The following is a 13,922-nucleotide window of genomic DNA, read 5'->3' on the forward strand; positions in this document are numbered from 1 at the left end:
CTCTTCAGCCTGAATTGATCGTTCTCTTTTTTTGTTGTTTCCACCACACCCTGTAGTTATCCCTAACTGTCTCTCTCTGTATTAAACTTCCCTGTTCTCACGCCTGTTTCCTCTACTGGGTTAGCTTCGGTGATATCAGCTCTCCAGGCCCCAGAGCTGGGAGCTCTGGTGGTCATAACTCCTGGAGCCCCTTCCTGGCCTGGCTGAGGTGAGTAGAGTCTTCTTTCCTCAGTTTCCTGTGAGATCAGGTTGGAAAGCATCCAAAGGAACCTTCAGAGATAAACCAAGAAAAACTAAAAGCTAGCAGGCAGGCAAAGAGACCCACCAACACTTAGAAATACAGGACAGAATAAAGATGTCCACCCCTGCCTAACAGAGAACATTCAATAGTTACCTTTTCTCCTCTTCTTCACCCAGGGAGGGGGCTGGGCAGGAGTCCTTGTCCCACCCTAAGCAGGTGGGCAGCTGAAAAGGTATAGTTCTTACAGCCAGGGGAAATAAAGCCCTCATCTTCCACTGGAGTGAAATGTCAAGGTTATCAATGGACTAGTGTGATAGAAATAGTCAGGGGCCCACCCACAGAGAGGACACCCAGGACAGTGTTCACCTCATTCATGGCTGGATCCACAGTGACTGACCCTTACTCACTAATATTCCCAGAGGTCTTGCCATATGCCAGCACTGTGCCAAGCAGGAAGTGAACCTGAGTCATGCTCACAACAACCCTATGAAGTAAGGACTATTATTATTCCTGTTACAGATGAGGAAACTGAGTCTCACAGAGGCTGTGATTTTTCCAAGGCCACGAAGTTGGTAAATGGCTAAGCCAGGAGCGAAATTCACATAGTCTGACTGCAAACTCCAGGCTCCGGACCCCCATGGTGTCCTGCTTAACACAGACAGCAGGTGTTAATAATTGCTGATTGTAATAATAATAGCTAACATTTATTGAGCATTTAACAATGCAGCAGGCACTGTGTTAAGCATGTTATATCCCTTATTTTATTCAGTAGGTAAGTACTATTACTATGCCCATTTTGTAGATGAGAACACTGAGGCTTAGGTAAGTTAAGAGCATTGTCCATGGTCTTGGCTAACAGGTGAATGAACTGGGATACAAACTCAAGGGGACAGATAAATGAATGACCATAGGCACAGACAATCCCCCTACCAGCACCACGACCAACCTGGGGAATGTCCACGAAGGAAAGAGAAGCCCTTTCCAGGAGCTCTGACAAGGCAGCTAACCCCTGGGTCAAGGATCTGCAGGCTTTTATCAGATGTCCTGGCAAAGGCAGCTTCAGCCTGGACTCTTCCACTAGGCTCAGGGCCAAACTGTACTCAGAAGTGACTCTAGAAGACTGGGCCAGTTTTCCCCTTTTCTCCAGGCCTCTCCAGAGCACCCTCTCATCAACTGTGTCTACTCACAATAGTCTGGCATTTGGAATCTTGTTGACTTTGGGTCCCCCAGTGTCCAGAATCCTCCCCTCCAGGACCCTCCCCTAAGCAGGAATTTTTCAGATCTCCCAGCTGGATCCTTTGGTTCCTGAACCTCTGGCTTTGGCATTCTTGATGGGAATCCTTGCAGAGAGTCCTCCTGCTACTTAAGGAAAGAGGGAGAGAAGAGAGGGAGCAGCCTCTCCTCTCCTCCCCTCCCCCTCCCGGAAAGCCAAGCTGGCCGCCCCCACCCCACCCCCACCCCGCAGAGTTTCTCACCTTCAGGCTAAGGCAGATGACCGCAGAGCTGAGGAGCAGAACTTAACTGAGCCCTCGGGGCACAGCAAATCCCTGCAATTAGTATTTAGGGAATGTGAGTCCCAGAGGATGGGGGAGAGAAAGAGACAGTGGGACAGGAAGGCCGAGATGCTCAGAGATACAGCGATAGATGATGGAGACAGTCACCAGGAGGGGCTGCAGGAGAGACAGAAGACGAGGGAGTGAGGGAGGAAAAGAAAGGAGACTGAGGCGGGTGGGAGAGAGGCAGAGAAAGGGGGAAGGGAAGAGAGAGACAGAAAGAGCCAGTTGCTTTATTCATGGCTGGTGATATTATAGACTGAGTGAAAATCACATTATCGTAATGGGAAAGTTAGAGTTGCTGAGATGATGCCCTGAAGCCTCTGCGCTGATTGGGGTGTGATTGCTATCTGTATTTATATGTAGAAAGCAAAGTTCACTGCCAGTTCAAGATGGTGGCGGCTGCTTTATGCAACATAATTCTTCAGTAGGGAGACGCCCCGAGCGAGCCGAGCACACCGGGCCGGGAGAGGGAACGGAGCCGGGTGGGGAGCGAGCGATGGAGCAGGCGGTGGAGCCGCGGCTGGAGCCCAGGGGGCCAGATGCTGAGGACGGAGCCCAGGAGCCCGAGGGGAGCCAGGCCAGCGCCTGGGACCCGGGCCCAGCCCAGGGGCCTGAAGGCGGGGGGAGCCTGGGGACTACGGGGGAACCGCTCCCACCATCTGCCCCCTCCCAGGCCCGCCCAGATTAAGTTCACAGGGGACACGAAGAGGAGGCGCTGGAGCCCCAAAGGCAGGGCTGGGCTAGACCTTCGGAAGTTACCCCACTCTCACGCTCCTACGGTGAAGGTCAGGAAGTTTGCATTTCTTCCCATGATGACTGATTACTTGACGCTTTTTTGACATCTCAAATTTCTTGATTTTTTTTTTCCTTTAATTTCTCATTTCATTTTTGGGGGCCCCTGCAGTGCTGGTGCCCCGCTTAGGGGCTGCTCTGTCCTTTGAGCAGCCCCGTGCTGGGATGAATAAGGGCCAGTCCCTTTCGATGGGTGGACGAGTGTGATCTCTGACTTCTCCAGCGCAGAACTGGGGAGGCGGGCAGGGCAGCCCGGACTCCAACCTCTGCTGCTTCCTGGCCCCACGCAGGAAAGGAGAAAAGGGCTGGCAGGGCCTCCTGAGCAATCTAAACTCAGACCAACCATCCCATGCGTCAGACTTATTTCCCTTAGGACTTTCTTGGGAAAGGGGGACAGGGCTGGACCTGGCTGTGGCCCCACCTTAGAAGTGCCAGATAAAATACAGATAAAAATAGATTTTTAGTATAAATATATATCCCGTGCACTCTCTGGGATACACTTACACTTAACTATTTGTTGTTAGTCCAAAATTAAAATTCATCCTGTATTTTTATTGGCTAAATCTGGCAACCCTGCCCTCCCCCCACCTTGCGCTATGACCTCAGGTTTGTATTGATTTCCCCAGGATGGCATTGCCCCTGTGTGGAAATAGCCAGATTGACCAGTTCGTGGCTATGTGGCTCTGGATCTGTTTTTAACCTCCTGGAGCCTTAATTTCCTTATCTGAGCAGTAGGAGATAATAATCCATACCTCACTGGATGGTTATAAACATTTAATGAAATTGAGTATGTAAAATGGTCAGTCCACTTTCTGGCACAAAATAAATGACCAAAAAATAAAACACCCCCCCCCCATCTAGCACTCAATACATGGCAGCTGTAAAGGATCAAACCCCCTTACATATTGATTAATTACCCTTTCTTCCCTTCCCGCCTCTATCCTAGGCTTCTTGGAAGTCAAATAAAAGGCTTGTATCAGGACTGCTGCCCTGGAAGCCGCTGCCTGAGTAGGGGGATTCCCAGGACAGATTTGATCTTAGTACGGGTCCCCCTGGTGGAGACCTAACCCAGTAAGGTCCACTGAGAGTTCTGGAAAGCTGATTGCAAGGGTGAAGCAAGCACTAAGAGCAAGCCCCAAACCAAGCCTTGTGCATTTCCAGCTACCCTTCTAAGCTTCCAGAACAAAATGGAACCTCCTTTGAGCCCCTAAGTTTCCCTTTCTCCCAGGAAGATGGGGGTGGCGCAGGATGGGCTATGATGCTGGCAGGAAGGGAGCCCTGCCCACCTGTGAGGACCACACTGACAGGCTATTTGAGCAACCAGTCTGCCCAACAGCCAGCCCAGCAGGGCGTCGGCCAAACCCCTCTCCAACCTCTGGCAGAGGCTTGTGTCCAGGATACAGCAGTTGGAAACTGGTGTGTCCCTCAGTCTCTGTGTTTGTTCTCCCTCTAGTTCTCAGGTCTCAGCCTCAGCTCAGAACCCGCTTGACTACAGGAAGAGGCAGTGTGCAAAATAGGCGTTCTGGAGTCCCGCTGAGGCAGCCTGGAGTCCAGTCTCACCTGTATGATCTTGGACTTCTGTCTCATAGAAAGATGGGACTTGCTTCCTTCCCTCACAATAGGTGTTTCTGACTCTGAAAAAAGAAGTGGCTCCCAGTACCCTTCAGTCCCAGAGAAGCTGGTGGCAGGACCCCAGCCATTGTCTCTGAAGGGGGCCAATTATTCAGGAGCCAATTTATGGGCACATAGGGGCATGTCTCCTTTTCTTTTCAAGAGGTTACACATGCAAGACTTCAGCGCCAGGCAGATTTTATAAATGTGAAGTGAAATGCAATAGGGAGTGGCAGGGTGTGCGGCTGCACCTGAAAAGCACATGCCTCTCCTAATGGCATCCAGTTGCATGTTTGTTTGTTTTAAACACTGTGCTCCTCAAACCAAACACCCAGGTAGGCCTGATTTGGTCTATGGGCAGTTCCCTAGTTTCTTGTTCTTCTTTCTTTTCTTTTCTTTCTTTTAACAAAGCGAGACTTTGTTGCTCAGGCTAGAGTGAGTGCTGTGGCATCAGCCTAGCTCACAGCAACCTCAAACTCCTGGGCTCAAGGGATCCTCCTGCCTCAGGCTCCCGAATAGCTGGGACTACAGGCATGTGCCACCATGCCCGGCTAATTTTTTCTTTATAGATTAGTTAGCCAATTAATTTCTTTCTATTTATAGTAGAGACAGGGTCTCGCTCTTGCTCAGGCTGGTTTCGAACTCCTGACCTCAAGCAATCCGCCCGCCTCAGCCTCACAGAGTGCTAGGATTACAGGAGTGAGCCACCACCATGCCCGGCCTTGTTCTTCTTTCTGTTGACACACCTATACCTAGCCACAGGGCCACCATGCCTTGACACAGAATAGAGATATACTACATGTGCAGAGACATGCTGATCCATGCAGATGGGCACAGTCATCTCCATATATACTGGTATCAGACCCCAAAGGAGCAGAAGGTCTGTATGAAAAGTATAGGGACACCCACAGGGGAGCAGCCCATCCCCAGCCTGCCTTTCTGTCCTCTTGCCAACTGCTCACCTCTTTGCCTCCTCCTCCTTGTTCTCCCACCAGCACCCAAGTCTGCTGCTCACCCATCTTGTCCCTGCTCCCCTCCCCCATTAGGGATGTTCTGTTCCTGGAGGTACTGCACTACCAAGTCGATGCATGGAGTAGAGGGAGCAAGCTCCTATTCCATTTGCTGGATCCCAAACCTCATTTAATGTATTGTCCTCAGATAGAGGACGTATCAAATATTAAGTTGATAAGGACAGATACTACGTGTGATCTTAGCCAAAAGACCAAGAAGGGATAGGAGTGGGACTCTGCAGAGCCCAGAGGGTGTGAGTGGAAGTGCTGGGGGTGGGGTGCTCTGCACAGTTGACCCCTGCAGTAGAGCGATCACATGTGCATCTTGGGACCCTTGTACATGCCCTCCTGCTTTGATCTTCACAACAAACCCATATTGGGGCTGTCATTCTCTTTCCCTCTCTCTGAGACTCACCTTTCACTCTAGAGCTCTGGAGTGAGCCTTAGCTCCTTTATTCGGTTGGTCACCACCTAAAAATTCAACTCCTACAATCTCTGGGTCCTAGAAAAGGTCATTGAAAGTTCATCTCTGCCATTCTCCTGCCTCCAGGCAAGGTGATCCTCTTCATGGGAGACAAAGGGCAGGGGACTGACAAGGAGGGTCTATACACTCCTTTGGCCCTACTTAGCCTTGATTTCAGGAAGTTGAAGTACAATCACAGTGATTTCAGTCCATGTTTGGTAAGAAGTCCATCAGGATGGGTAAAGACCCTTTCTCTATCCCAAGAGGCATCCCCAAACCTTCCAGGGTTCCTCCTCAGGGGACCATGTGGTACAGCGGAAGCCCCAGGCACTCAGGCTACAGACCCCAGAAGGACCCCAAGAGGGGATGTAGAGTCTGGGGCTTTTCCACGCTCCTTCTGGTATATTCCATCTATGGCCATCTGTGCTAGAACCTAATCAATCTCAGGCCAGGCGTGGTGGCTCATGCCTGTAATCCTAGCACTCTGGGAGGCGGGAGGATCGCTCAAGAGTTCAAAACCAGCCTAAGCAAGAGCGAGACCCTGTCTCTACTAAAAATAGAAAGAAATTAATTGGCCAACTAATATATATAGAAAAAATTAGCTGGGCATGGTGGCGCATGCCTGTAGTTCCAGCTACTCAGGAGGATGAGGCAGTAGGATTACTTGAGCCCAGGAGTTTGAGGTTGCTGTGAGCTAGGCTGATGCCATGGCACTCACTGTACCCTAGGCAACAAAGCAAGACTCTGTCTCAAAAAAAAAGAACCTAGCCAATCTCTTGCTGGGCTTAGTCATTTCAACAAAATAGAAGTAAATCAATCAATTGCAATAAATGAAAGGAAATGAATTAAAATTCAGTATTCTTTCAGATTCCTGAGAACTGATTTTCAGATGATTCACTGGAATTATCTGTGCTCCTGTCCCCTTCCTTTTCATGACTATAAGTAACGGTGAACATCACCATCATCTTATCCAAGCTGAGGTGTCCACACATTAGGGAATGAGTACCCAGCCAGATGCGGGTGGGGCAGGAGGTGGAGATGCCCCATCAAATAAGGTTTTGTCATCTCAGAGGTACAGGGAAGAGTCCAAGGACCCCTGTCTTGTCTTGGAGACATGAGCCTTTGAGGATTGAGGTAAGATATCTCCAATGGCAGGAGGCTTGACTGGCGGGTCATTTATTCAGATTCCTTGAGGTGCCTATTTGAGTCCCATTTGGGCTTGTGTCTGTGCAGCTATTTTAGGGCATTGCCCAGGTATCCCTAATCCGAGCAAGAGGAACTGAGGTTTGACAGAGAACGTTCTGCTGTGGTAAAGGAAAGAGAGATGAGGCACCTACCCCAGAAACCGTCTGCCCCGTCAGAGAAGAGAGAGCAGAAAATAGCCGAATACCCCTGGGACAAAGGGGCTAATCTGCTCAAAAGCTGGAGGCGGGATAAAATGACCCCTGCCTGGGATGGATGTTGAAGGAATGTCTCTGAGGAAATGTCACTCCACTCCCCCAGAGGGCCGTGTAGGTGGTTGGTTAATCCACCTGCCTCCACCCCCGCCCCCGCCCTCGTCGCCCCCCCCCCCAACAATACACATACACAGGCACACACACATTCACAAGCATAAATCTGAATCGTGTCCAGGGCTTTTTACAGCGTTAATTAATCATATTTAGGGCTGTTTCCAGCTGTTGCTGAGGGAAAGAAGGTCCCACACGCCTGTGACTTAGGGTAAATCCAATCAGACGGAGGAATTCTTTGATTCTGGAGAAGCCGAGCATGGGAAAGACACCTCTAATCCCAGAGCCCCTCAGACCCCTGCCTGCCACACCCCCATGGCTGCCCTTGAAAACCGATCTGAGCTGGGGAAGGGGAAGGCGCTGGAGGGGGCGCGGGGCTGTGCGGAGCCAAGCTGACTGCCTGGGGCCCTGCCTGAGCTGAGCGGAGGGTTGACTGGAATCAAGGCTTTGGTGCTGACGAGCTTCTGCCCCTGTACTTGGGCCATTTAGTGAGCTCCGGAGAGCCCCTGATTCCTGAATAGCCACTGGGCCCAAGAGTTATTACAGGGGGCCGGGCCGGGACTAGTCAGACCAGTGGGTGGGCAGAACTGACCTAATTACAGCTCTGCACAACCCGTGTGGTCTGAGAAAGGGCCTCGCCCAAGCCTTTCCTCTTTCCTGTGACTTCTCCCAAAGCCCCAGCGGCACCTCTCCGCTCCCTCAGGCTCTCTGGTGTCTCTATTTCTCCGTTTGCCTTCCTCTGTCTTCCTGGGGCACTGTGGCTGGGTTTCAGTCTCTCCCACTGATCTCTGAGATCCTAGGCACCACCTGGCATCTTCACGGAGACACACCTTAACATAGAGGGACATCTTAAGGGGAGGGGCTACTCATATGGTGCAAACACAGGATGGGCATGGGGAGAGGGAGAGCTGCTGTTGAGGGTGGGGGCAGGAAAGGACTGTCTTACACCTTAGAGACCCAGGTGTGTGTGTGGGGGGGGACAAGGGAGACTGTGAGAGGGTGGGGGGCTGTAAGGCCAAACAGAGACCAAGTAGTTGCTGCCTTATCCACCCCCATGATAACCCCAACCTTGGTGGGGCCTCTTGGGTCCTGGCCTAACTGGGCCTAAATAATTGAGGAGCCCATTATAGCCTTGCTGTTTCCTCACTGTCAAGTGTAAACGCTGCACTGGTCGGGTGGGGAAATGGGGCTAATTTGAATTGATAATAGGAAACGCGGGGAAAAGTCATCTATAGTGAGTGAGGAGCGAGCGATCCCCGAGCAGATGCTAAATCTTGTATAATGAAAGAATCTGCCGATGTCAATTATGTACGAGCGTCTTTGCAGTGGTTGGAGGCGGTGGGCGGGTGAGGGAACGGAGGGCTGGGTGCATCCCATAAACCCAAACACCCATCAAAGGCTCATACATATGGAGCGGCGGAGATTACAGCATAAATTTGAATGTTATGAATGTGCATAAGGGACAGGCAGGAAGCCCACCTCGTAAGGGGGTAGGAAAGGGACTGTTTTTCAGTGCATGTGTACAAGGGAGCTTTTGTCCTCTTGGTTCCTCAGCTGTGTTTCCTCTGTCTCAGCTGTGCACCCTCTGCACCCAGTAGTATTCCAGAATGAGAAAGAAACTCAGGATATGGGGGTGTTGGAGCAGGGTAAGGTCAGCTTTTCTTCTGGGCCCTGGATGTGGGTCCATTGAGAGCTTTGGAAGCAAGCTGCCCTTGACCCTTTAAGAGTGCTGCTGGGATGAGATCAAGGATCAATGTGACCAGCAGTCCATAGGGGTATCTTGAAATATCTCTAATGTGACCACAGCTTTCCCTCCTGCCTGATGGCAGAGAGAGGAGAGACAAATGTATACAGTGATGCCAACTACAGAATGGGCAGAGTGATCCTGGAAGACAGCCTGGTGTAAGAGGTCACAAACTGTGCTAAAAGGGGGCCAGTAGCTCAGAATGATATCAGGGGCACACTTTTCTGTTCCTGGGTACAAGTCCACACCACACCCAGGACTGAGTTTTGGTGAGCGTGCACATGCGTGCATACCCGGTAACAGGGCCCAGACCCCTCCGTCAGTTCCCAACCTGCAGCCGCTCCCTGAGCAGACTCTGTGATTTGTGGTGCAGGCCACCCAGGGACTTTAATCTTCACCGTGACAAATGCAATAAAAGGAACAATTTGGAGATCACAGCTAAGGAAGACACATTTACAAACCCTTCCCCAAAGGTTGGATGGGGCTGTCACCATGTGATTTGTGCCGGAGATGAAGCAGGGAGGGGGAGAGGGGGAGAGTAGGAGACAGAGAGCTGGAGAAGGAAGGCTGGGAAAGAGGAAGCATCCCCACCTCTCTCCTCCTCACCCTCCCTGCTGGATCACAGTGGGGCCCGCTAAGCTGGCAGGAGGAGGACTGGCCCCACCGGCTGCCTGCCACCCTCCCCCATCATGACCGGGGAGCACAACTCAATTACCAGGAACACAGGCCAGAACCATGAAGCTTCAGAGATTTGTCTCAGCAGTTCTGGGGCTCCAGAAGGATGGCAGAGGAAGGGTTGGAGAAGAGAGAGCGAAAGGGAGAGGCAGAGGCAGAGTGGGAAAGACATTTTAATAGAAAGACAGTGACATCTCAAGTTGCAAAGGGAGCCCCTGAGAAGCCCCAGTCTGAGATAGGAAAGAGGAGGGGAGCTTTCCCAACTGGGGCTCCTCAGTCAGGCAGATCTGGAGGGGCCCAAACATAAGGTAGCAATGGTGGTGTGAGGGGGCACTGAATCTAGGGACAAATCCATGGGACAGACAGATCTGCCTGGAGTTCCATAGGATGAGGTCAAACTGGGGTCTGGGAACTAGGCTGGTGGATGATTCAAATAGGTGGCATAGTTAGGGACCTAGGGTCTTTCCTGCCCTTCTGAGCCCCCCTTTCCTAATGTATAAAAGGGGTACAGGGCCAGATGATCTGTAAGGTACCTGTCTGCCTTGCATCTTGGACACTGAACCCCAGGTTTCTTGGAGCCAATGACAGGAGACTGGGTAAAAGAACAGGTACCAATGCAGCACTGCCTGACCCTGCCTTTCTTGTGGCTATACTTACTAGTGACTAACATGTGGGCTCCTTTCTGTTGGGATGTCAGCTCTGCTCCCAGGGGTTCAGGTCCATGGTTCTCTCAGCTACTTCTACCCCAGCAAGAGTTCAAAAGGAACTCTTTGGCCCTCTTTGTTCTCTAAAACTCTGGTCACTCTTACCTTCCTTTTGGCTCAGATCATCCTCAAACCAGGACCATTCTTTCCCTAGCACCCACCACCCCAAGCCCAGGAGATGTTCTCTCTGCCCCGGGTCTAACTTTGAAGTCTCTAACTTCCTTCCAGTTTCCTAACTTTGAGCTGCCACAACTGACACATTCATTCCTGTGATCTGTGCCCTCCCACCCCCTCCCCGTTTTCCCCATCTGCCTGTGTCCCCTGTCCTCCCCCACTCTACTTCCAACCAGGCTGAGGGACCACAGAGGTGCCATGCTGGAGGGGAATGTTTCTAGGCTACAAGGCATTGGTTTTCCATTTCACTCGAGGCCACACCTCAAATCTCCATGTAGCTGCTGCCACTGTGCTAGTCAAACCCCCAGCACAGGACTGTCCTTGTGTGCATCTCCAGGGCCAGATGTGGCCCTCACATCCAGGGGAGTGGGTCTGCTGAGGGCCTAAATGGGGTAAGGGAAAGGCGCCATCAGCAGTATGAACCCTCCCTTGAAACTCCCTGGGGAGCACTGGGGGTCAGATGCTAACAATGTCTAGTCGTCATGGGTATGGCCCAGTGGGCACAGGGCAGCCCCCCTGGACAGACTGGGCTTCTCCAGGGTGGTGGCTCAGGGCTGGGTCATGGCCTCCAAGGTCAGCTGGGAGGTTGGACGTTGGGAAGGTTGAGGAATGTCAGGAGATGGGACAATAGGCACAAGTATATTTTCTAAGTTCTGGACGTGAAGGAGAGAGCCCCGCTTAGGAACGAATAGAGGGGCTCAGGGGAGGACTAAATCATGAACAGGCTGACTTCCCAAGGTCTCTCTCCATCAGAGGGGCAGGATGTAAAAGGTGTAAAAACATTCAAACCAGGTGAGTCCCTCCATACGGGCTCTGTGGTAGACAGGACGTGAAGGAGAGTGAAGTGCTAATAGCTGGATGGGCAGTTCCCATGGCCCTCTGCTGCCTCCCACTGGGAGAGGGCAAGAGGGTGAGCTCTGCCCTCCTCCCTGTCCCTCGGCTCCTCCTGCTCCTCCTCACTGCACCTCACCCCCACCTGGGCCCTTGATTTCTCCCCAGCTCCTGGATGCTGTATCAGTCAGGGTTCTCCAGAGAAACAGACCAATAGGAGAAAGATAGACAAATGGGCAGATTCACATACTTTCAGAAGCTAAAAGTCCCATGATCTGCTGTCTGCAAGCTAGAGGCCCAGGAAAGTCGGTGGTGTAGTCCAAGCCCAAAGGCCTGAGAAATGTGGGGAGCTGGCATATAAGTCCTAGACCAAGTCTGAAGGCTCAGCAACTGGAATGCTGGGCAGGAGGGGAGCTGCCAGCTCAAGCAGAGACAGCAAATACTCCTTCCTCTGCCTTTTGTCCTATTCAGGCCTTCAACAGGTTCGACCCTGCCACATTGGTGAGGATGCATTTTCCTTGCTCAGTCTAATGATTCAAATGCTAATCTTTTCTGGAAACAACCTCACAGACACACTCAGAAATAATGTTTAACCAGCTATCTGGGCATCCCTTAAGTCAGTCAAGTTGATAGATAAAATTAACCTTCGCAGATGCCACCTTCACACCTATGTCTCCCTGATACCCCCACCTCAGAGAAGGCACTACCGTGTTTCCCCGAAAATAAGATAGGGTCTTATATATTTTTTTCCTCAAGAAGACACCCTAGGACTTATTTTCAGGGGATGTGTTATTTTCCCTCAAAGCCTCAGCTTGCAGCACGCACAGGATGGCTGGGACATGACAGGGGGAGCCGACCTTGTTGGGGGGGCCGCCCTCGCCTTTCTGGTCACCTCTGGGATAGTAGCTGTCACGATGGGGCAGATGAGAAGGGCTGCTCGTCTTTACTGCTCTGTGACAAAATGTGTGGGTTGTGCAGATATGCTGCATAGCCACACCCATCACTAGGTCTTATTTTCGGGGTAGGGCTTATATTTTGCAAATGCTTAGAAATCCTGCTAGGGCTTATTTTATGGGTAGGTCTTATTTTCGGAGAAACACGGTAGCTAAAAGTGGACAGTAGGTGAGCAAAAGGGACTCAGAAGCTGGAATCCTCTCTATTCCCTGTCTCCCCTCCTCGAGAAGGACATGACTTGGCTTATTCCTTTTCATCCCCACCCCTAAGGATGGGCTGGGATCAGAGCGGGGAGAGGGGAGTGTGCCTGAGAATAGGCCCATCCCCTGTGGCCTCCTCCTTTCCCTGGAGTATAGCTTTACCCAGGGCCCAAAACAAGCTCAAACCCAGCAGGAGTCTACACTGACTGATAATTCAATGTCCTCCAGTGCTCCCACCCCCAGAGGATTGACTCCAGCTGGGAAATCCATGCCCCCCAGCTCTGCCTGCCTCTCACCATGTTTAGTCCAGACCTAAGGGGCCTGAGACCCAAGATGGTACATGGTGGGCAGTGGAGGGCCAAAAGAGAGCTAGAAATGACCAATGGGTCATATGGGCTCTACGAGAGGCATTGCCCCTCCCCAAGTCCTCAGACTTAATCTAGCAGACCAGAGGTTGACAGGAAAATAACAAAACAACCAAGGAAGGAGGAAGTCATTTCAGGGCAGGTGCGGTGGCTCACACTTGTAATCCTAGCACTCTGGGAGGCTGAGGTGGAAGAATTGCTTGAGGCCAGGAGTTTGAGACCAGCCCAAGCAAGAGAGAGACTCCATCTCTACAAAAAATAGAAAAATTAGCTGGGCATAGTGGTGCATGACTGTAGTCCCGGCTACTCAGGAGGCTGAGGCAGGAGGATCGCTTCAGCCCAGGAGTTTGAGGTTGCCATGAGCTATGATGATGCCACTGCACTCTGGCCTGGGTGACAGCGACTCTGTCTCATAAATAAATAAATACATACATACATAAAAGAAAGTCATTTTGGATTTGTCCCCTCCTTCATGCCCATGCCTATTTGGCCTGTGACTCTGATCCACCTACCAGCACATTCTCTCTCTCTCTCTCTCTCTCCCTCTCTCTCTCTCACACACACACACACACACACACACACACACACACACACACACACACACACACACACGTGCGTGCGCGCAGGCACACATACACACAGGGCTGAACTATGTCCAGCCTTAATGCACACATGATAAATTGTGGGGTGGGGACCAGTGTGGAGACATTGGGTGGGGGACATGCCCCCCGATGGTGAGCTGAGGGGCAGGCATAGCAGACACAGGGTGGGGCACTTTGTGGGGAATAATGAGGTGAGAACCCGTAGGGGCTGCCGGGATGGAAGCAACAGAGAGGGTGATGAGCTGCAGTAGAGGGTGAGCCAGAGGCAGAGAAGAGGCTGCCTTTGAAAGGAATGAGCTGCTCTTCCAGAATCCCAGGTGACTGTGGGCCCAGGCACGGGGTATACCAGCCTTCCCTGTCCTGAGAGGTGGGCCCTCCCAGGCCTCCAAAGTCACCCCTAGAAGGAAGCCAAGGGCCAGGTGTGTTCCAGGCATAGTTCTTCTTCTTTTCTGCTATTAAGAGGGTGGGGCAGGTGGAAGTTGGGCTGTTGGT

General features: G+C 51.7%; 1 non-coding gene across 1 annotated transcript; it reads right to left on the reverse strand.

Annotated features, from left to right (window-relative positions):
* Positions 1 to 5,243: 5,243 nt before the first annotated feature.
* LOC142875727 (U2 spliceosomal RNA) lies at positions 5,244 to 5,434 on the reverse strand. Its single transcript, XR_012923026.1, has one exon. It is a non-coding gene; the product is annotated as a U2 spliceosomal RNA (small nuclear RNA).
* Between the last annotated feature and the right edge of the window lie 8,488 nt (positions 5,435 to 13,922).

This window comes from Microcebus murinus, chromosome 14 (assembly GCF_040939455.1).
Source record: "Microcebus murinus isolate Inina chromosome 14, M.murinus_Inina_mat1.0, whole genome shotgun sequence".
Taxonomy (NCBI): domain Eukaryota; kingdom Metazoa; phylum Chordata; class Mammalia; order Primates; family Cheirogaleidae; genus Microcebus; species Microcebus murinus.